This window comes from Triticum aestivum, chromosome 3B, assembly GCF_018294505.1.
Source record: "Triticum aestivum cultivar Chinese Spring chromosome 3B, IWGSC CS RefSeq v2.1, whole genome shotgun sequence".
NCBI lineage: Eukaryota > Viridiplantae > Streptophyta > Magnoliopsida > Poales > Poaceae > Triticum > Triticum aestivum.
In genome coordinates, this window is record NC_057801.1 from 788964236 (window position 1) to 788972134 (window position 7899).

The 7899-nt window shown below is 39.9% G+C and overlaps 2 non-coding genes across 2 annotated transcripts; both read right to left on the reverse strand.

The window, feature by feature from the left end:
- Positions 1 to 1690: 1690 nt before the first annotated feature.
- Positions 1691 to 1847, reverse strand: LOC123072953 (U1 spliceosomal RNA). The gene has a single exon (XR_006435492.1). It is a non-coding gene; the product is annotated as a U1 spliceosomal RNA (small nuclear RNA).
- A 5417-nt stretch (positions 1848 to 7264) lies between these two features.
- LOC123072962 (U1 spliceosomal RNA) lies at positions 7265 to 7420 on the reverse strand. Its single transcript, XR_006435501.1, has one exon. It is a non-coding gene; the product is annotated as a U1 spliceosomal RNA (small nuclear RNA).
- Between the last annotated feature and the right edge of the window lie 479 nt (positions 7421 to 7899).

Genomic DNA, 7899 nt, shown 5'->3' on the forward strand with positions numbered 1-7899 from the left:
TTTTGGAGCTCTTCACGCCCCATTGCTAGCCTGAGAACGCAGATAAACAAACCACCAAAGCAGGAGTAGGGTTTTACGCATCCTCTCGGCCCGAACCTGGATAAAGAACCCGTGTGCTATCTGTTCGATCCGCCCTTCTCGCAACCCCGCGCCTAGCAACCGTAGTTGGGATTCTCGTGATCCCATAGGTGTCGTCCTCGCACCGACATGATCTTTTCTCGTTTCCGGCATCCCAGTGATCAAATCACAATGTGTCTGGCCAGACGATGATGGATACCATTACACCGAGAGGGCCCGAGTATATCTCTCCATCGTCGGAGGAGCAAATCCCAATCTTGAGCTATCTTGTTACTTACCATACTTTTCCGTGAACCTGTAAGCCGCCGTAATAGCCACCCAGTTACGGATGATGTTTAACAAACCCCAATGTTCACGAAGCAAGTATGAAGGAACTCTACACTCTCATGGTCTAAGGAATTATGCAAACATTAACTTCTCTGTGTTATTAAGCATTAACTTGTGACGAATGTATCTCATAGCATAACATCAAAATGGGTCGATTCAACACAAATGTTCTACCAACATCGTGCCCTCATGATTGCCAGCATAGACATGCCCATGATCAGGAAAACATGATCATCATGCAATACATGAGCCAGTCTTAGAGGCAAGACTAGGAATACATTTTACCGTTTAGTATACCACACGTGCACATGAGTTTTCCTCCGAGCCTCGTGGATATTGCAGACTCGAGAATCATTGCAGTTATAGCATGGAAGCTAAACATTCATTACAAACTTTGGAGATACAAAATAACTGATATTACTGCCTCTAGGGCATATCTCCTACAGAAAAAAGTCTAGTACTTTCGGTCATGACTAATGAATGGTTCCAATACCATCGGTCATGAAAAAAGAGTTGAGTTATGACACAACAATGATTCATGGTGATGATGATCACGGAAAAATGTATCATGATTTATAGAGTAGACATATCAATATGTCATGATGTTGAGTAGGCACACCACTCATACACAGAAAGCATAAATTTCACTGAACGAGTTTTTTTTAGGGAACACTCAACATGTATTGATGCTCAAAATAAGTTAAAACTTTGTAGGAAGCTCCCAATAGCACTGGGGTCAAGTCATCAAAGTTTGACTCAAATATATTTTTTGTATCATTCTGACGCGCACCGCGGCCATGTGAACAAACATAATAATCCAGGACATCGAGCTGTTCTTCAAATGATATAGTAGAACTTACAATCGAGCCTTTTACATGTCTCTACTACCCTTCATTACATTTTTCAGAGCTAAAATCTTCTTGGTAGAAGCAGGCTAATTTTATTATTTCATCTGTGCTGACCTTACAATGCGTAGCACTACCCGCTGGATGTAAGGATTATTTAACTGAAATATGTACAGAGCATTCAATGAAAATGTGCATGAAATGTTTCAGGCCTGAATCCTTCCTTGTTAAGCTAAGGTTATTTTCTAAGTTAGCACTACTAATGTCGTGGTTGTGCAAGTAGGCAGTCGACTATGCTAATATTGAAAGCCTTTTTCCATAGACACCTGAATCAAACATGCTGACCCTATGGAGATTTAATTTTAAATTTTAAATATAATAGGTATTCTCTCCTTCATCTTCAAAGCAAAAAGATATCCAAAGTTTCATTTTATAACTTGGCAGGGGCCGCGCGAACGCATACCCCTCTAACATAAATTTTGACGTCCACTCTCCCAAAGGAGATGGTAGATCAACACATTCACTATGTGCAATGTGAGCCATTAATCTAGGTCATGAGCCTTTTTGATCACCCATAAACCCCGTCCAGGTAAGTATGTTCAAAGGCCGGACTCCTCTAGTTATATACTCCTCGTTACCGAGGGAATCTTGTTAATCTTTCCGTGTGGGACTAAACCAAACGTAATTACCTTAACCACGATTTCACAAAAAGGGCAAAAGATTCAAGGGCCCAATTGCTTCTAGCCCATTAACATAGAGCCAACCTGTTGCACGATCGGGAGCTCCTATATGGCGCTGCAGGCGCCCGTTCGCATTTCTGGCGCCTGCAGCGCCCAGCGCTGGGCCGGCCCGTGAAACGCCAAGATTAGTGAATGTATCGAACTCACCACGTCGAGTTCGCGCATAGGTACCACAAGCCACATGAGCTACTTGCCTTCTGTGATTAGTTACAGAGGCAATGGCTTAATAACAATGGCCGCAACGCTATTTCACTTCAGAAATCTATTGCATCAATTATTATTTTTAAATTGTTTGGAAAAAAGATCGTGATTTAAAGAAAAATTCATCATTACCTAAGAAAAGTTGACAAACCTGAAAAAGTCCATTGATTTTTTTAAAAAAATCATCCATTTTACAAAACTGTTCATCAAATTTGAAAAATGTTCCCAGATTTTAAAAAGTTATCAAATTTGAAACAAATGTTCATCAATTTGAGAAAGGTTCACTCAATTTGAAAAAAGTTCAACCATTTTGAAAAAAGTTCAACGAATTTAGTAAAATTTCACCGAATTTGAAAAAAGTTCATCAAATTTGAAAAAGTTCATTTGAATTCAGAAAAAGTTCATCAAACTTGAAAAAAGTTCATGTATCTCAAAAAAGGTCATCGAATTTGAAAAAAAAGTTTTATGTAATTTGAAAAAAGTTCACTGATTTTGACAAAAAGTTCATCAAATTTGAAAAACATTTATCAATTTTGAAAAAAGTTCATAAAATTAGAAAAAAGTTCATCACATTCGAGAAAAGTTCATCAATTTTCAAAAAAGTTCATCAAACTTGAAAAAAAGTTCATCAAATTTGAAAAAGAGTTCATCAAACTTTAAAAAAGTTCATTGAATTTGAAAATCGTTCATCAATTTAAAAAAAAGTTCATAAAATTCGAAAAAAAGGCCATTGATTGTTTCATAAAAAACACAAAAATAGAAAATCATCAACTTAGAAAAACGCACATTTAGAAAAAACAAAAAGAAAAGAAAACCAAAATGAAAATCGCCCTGAAAATGACAACGAACTTGGAGAAAACCCGGTTTGGGAAGCTTCCAAAACCGGAGGATTCCCATGACTGTAGAGAACAAAGCAAAAGAAAACAAGTTATGAATCAGTTGTGCCTGTGTTGCGTAGTGGGTGCTATTGTTGGACCTTAGGAAGAGGTCGCAAGTTCGACTCCGGCTGCACGCAACCTGTTTTATCTATTTTTTTCTAGAAAGAAACGGGAAGTTGGGCCAGGCCCAACTAGCCGCACCCTGCAGGCGCCCGTTTGCAAACGGGCGCATAAGCGCCAAATAGGATTCGCCTGCACGATCGCTACCATTGTGTCTGCTTGTTATTCAAGGGCCGGAGGCGTGGATTCAATCTGCCAGCGGTATTGGCTGCATCGTTTAACTATTCCTTTGTCTAAAAAAAAAACTATTGCTGCTCAACTTGATCGATGGCTACCGTACGTTGTGTCTGCTTGCGTCCCCCGATCCGATCAAAATATTGGAAGAACACGCACCAGGTGCCTGCTCGTGTCCGTCGTGTGGAGCCACTCCGAGAACACGTTCAAGCCCCTCGGCGTGCTCCCCACCACGAGGGACTATATTGGTGGCAGGGCCGGGTGGCCAGCACCAACGCCGGCGCCGCGGGGCAGCGCGTGTACGCGGCCGGCTCGGACGGGCACATCCTCGGCTGGGACCAGCACGGCAACAGGTGGAGCCTCGCGTGCGATTTGAAAGCCCACGCCGTGGCCGTGCTTTGCCTGTGAATGGCCGGTGACCTGGTGTGCACCGTGTCGGCCTGTGGCTACGGCAGCCGTGCGGTAGCACCCCAAGGTCCGCGCCGTCATTGGCCACGAGGGCCCCGTGAACTGCATCCAGGACACCCTGCAGGCCAGCAATGGCTATACGGTGTAAAGCGGGGGTGCCGGATGGGGCCAACGCCGAGGATCGGAAGCGAAGAGTGCACATTTTGCCGGAGGAAGGGTGCTGTTTAGATTGTTTTTGGTTTGGGTTTAGTTGTTTCTTTGCAGCACTGGATGCTTGACTTGGTGATTGTCCATCGCAGAGAGGAGGATTAATAAATTTTAAAGAATCGCACAAACATGTCAGACGTTGTGAACAGCAAATTATGCTAGCACCTATACTCTGGCCGGTTTCTATATAGGTTTTGATTTTATTTTCAATTTCTTTTTAAGCATGGCCATGGATGTTTTTTATCTACGAAAAATGTTAATGTTGCTTACCTCGTTATTACAGTCCCTCTTCTCTCTTTTTGTGATCTGGTATGTCTGTACTTCTTCTGAAACGACGCCATCCTCTAATGTTTGTGTTCTTTTGCTGGTGAGGACTCAATCAAGTTTAGTAAAATTGATACAATATTAACTTCATGCATTTATTTATAAATAAATTTATGATATATAATCATGTTCACGTCCTCTTCTAATAAAACAATTTTCTTTTGCACCTAAACATATTCTTGAAATTAATACTTTTATGTGGGCTACTCCTGGTTGAATAGAATGAGCACATGTGCTCAAACTGAAGAAACATGTACTCATAAACACGCAGAAACACATGCAAGCCAATAAAAAGAGAAATTGAAGAAATATGTAGACTCATAAACCGACAAAATGGCAAGCAGTGAAGTGCCCCCACACTCACTATGCCTAGACTACACATGAACACGTAGATATATGTAAGTTCATAGTCTATGAGTTTTGATTCCTCTAGAGACCATGACCATACAAGATTCATACGTTCAGGGGGTGGAGAGGGCACCACATCTAGATTTGTTGCCTAGGCTTGGAAGGCATCAGGATTCACTATTCTACGGCATGCCAATAAATCACTAGCAACTTGCTTACTTGAACCTCGTATAGGGTCACCAGTTGGGTCTTGGAGACACCATTCATTTCCAATGAAAGGGAGCACATGATGTTGGTGGGTACATAGAATTGTGCCAACCACTATCATCGAGGAAACACTGAAAACATGGTGGCAGTTCTTTTTCTAGAGACTACGACAAAATCCTGGCAGTCTAGGACAAATTGTTGCTGATCTATCCAATTGTTTTGTGGAGTTTCGGGTTATCTTTCTACAACTAAAATTGCTGCTTTTCTGATAAAAAAAGTAAAATTGCCGCTTTCATGTATGAAAACTACTAATCCAGCGGCAATACCATGCAGACATGCATCAAGCCTAATCTTGGCAGCATATTTTAGCAGACATGTGGAGTCCTTCTGTCATCAAAACAAATTAATTAATAGGTACTAGTCATCAACCCATGCATCTGCACGGGCTAGCCCTTTTATGGTATTAAAATATGACAAAGCGGGTATGAATTAGAAATGTTGGTACACATCATGGTTGGAAATACAAATGTTGTTGTATGTATAATGTATCCATGATATATAGGCTTCAAAAAGGCATATGATCAAGTGCCCAAATTATAGCATAGATGTTCCTTTCTTTTGGCTATCTAAAAAGCATACATGTTCATTTTGCCACAGAAGTAATGTAGAATTTGATCTTAAAACCCTTCGCTTCGCGGATTAGATTTTATATGTGTACAACATTTATGCGGAAGTTCTCCATCTTGAAAATTGGATTGCACCTAGGTTGGTTTGATTATGTAAGAACATGTTTGTATAAACAACAATGTACATGGTTTTCCATAAACATGTGATACTGTAGCAAATAACACATATATAATATATTTCTATATTCTCATACCATTAAGAGGCATACATTATTCTGATATTAAAGTTGTTGTCTTAATCAATTAATTTAAATGAATTTATTTTATGATTAATAACGTGGCTGGTAACTGTGCGATAAATTATTCAGATTTAAGTTGTGTGTACCAAAAAGGTCTTAAACACTTTCTTTTATGATTGTGCCTGGATTTTCTTAATACTTTCTATATTCCTACTACACACATATATATCACATACATATTTTTGCTAAAATATGTATCACATACATAATCACGTGTTTATATGAGATCTTTGTGGCACATGATACATCCATATAGTCTTTTGTGTTCATCTAGGTCCTTCTGTTTGAGTGGATCTTACATGCTAAATCAGCATATCATGGGATAACATCATGTACAGGAGTATACGTGCTAGATTGCTTGATACGATCTGACCTGCTAAATCATGTACATATACATCATGAATTGCTGGACTTGAAATATGAGATTCCAAGCATGAGGTGGAACACGGTTAATATACATCATGGATTTTTGTAGTTGGAAAAGTGAAATTAAAAGGGTGGAGAGGAACACGATTCATACAGCCGACCATCATTATTTGTACAATGTATTTTTCCGCTTTTCACGAAAGAACAAATGTGTTTCTTTATCATGGACGTGGCTGTAATTTCTATTAAATATGCACGTGGGTGTTAACGACTCTCTTTTTAATACGTGTGGGTTTAATCTCATCTATGTATGTGTTTGTAAACATCTTTTACCTTTTTTAGGAAAGAAGACACGTGATTTTTGTGTCTTGGACGTGGGTACTTTTTAATAGGAATTGGACTGGGTGTGAAAGACTCCTTTTTTGTACGTGTGGGTAAGATCCATTTTTTTGTTTTTCACGGAAGAAGATACATATTCTTTTTTTGTCATGGACGTTGGTGCTAAGGATTCTCTTTTTAATACGTGCAGTTTTAACCGTGTATATGAGAGCTTGTGTCTGTACTGATGCCCCCCTCAAAAAAAAACTATGTACGTGGTGTATGGTCCAAAAAAAAAAACTATGTACATGATGTTTCTTAAAGTCCTTTCACGTGTTAAGTACTCTTTTTTCATATGTGGTGATGGAGTCTTTATATGGACTCTTTTTTCTGGTGGTAGATTCCTTTCCTTTCTTTTCGAGTTTTTACGGATGGATGCCTTTTTACGTTGGAGTTTTGATCGATGGACACATTCCTTTATTTGACGTGAGGTTTACTATTTTATTTTGAGGGAACATTTGTATAACACTAACGTTGTACGTGTCAGATGCCCTTTTTGTGGATCGGGACCATCTATGTTACACGAATTTCCTTTTATCCTGAACGTGAATTCTACAATCCAACGGTGTAATTAATTTTGATGATGTGGATTAATTAGAGAGCTTTAATGGTACCTCCAATTAGTAAATAGAAAAAAGATAGAAGATAGAAGATTCTCTTTTCACAAAAAAAAGATAGTATTCATCCTGTTTTTTCTAAAATGGGTGATCAACAAAAAGTTTTATTTTATAACTTGGCTGGGGCTGCGTGAACACGTACTCCCTCTAACACAAATTTTAATTTTCACTCCCACAAAGGAGATGGTAGATCAACGTATTCCCTATGTGCAATGTGAACCATTGTTCTAGGCCATGAGCCTTCTAAATCGCCCATAAAACCCGTCCAGCCAAATACTGTAGCTACAGTATCCAAAGGCTGCCTGTGACGGCCGGGGGCTTTGCAAAATTCTAGCGCTGCCACTGAGGTAAGTATGTTCAAAGGAGGAAATATCCTCTAGTTATATACTCTTCTTTACCGAGGGAATCTTGTTAATCTTTCAGTGTGGGACTAAATTAAATGTAATCTCTACTCCTAATGTCTCAGTTGGTAGTCTCCGCCAGTCAATTTTTGTCCCATCAAAGCCGGGTTTTTTCGTCCTCACTCCCACCTCCCACCTCGACAAAAAACCCAACGAAAACCAGTGAACCAAAACCCACCTTAGAAGGGAGCGATGCCCCTCGCACGCCAGAGAATCGAACGATAAAAAACCTACGAAGAAAAGCAATGAAAAAAAACCCTCGAACTCCGACGGGAACGAGGCTCCCCTCGATCTCAAACACCGTACATCTAGCGTCACGGCCTCACGGGGAAAACCGCGCCGCCACCCAAGGTCC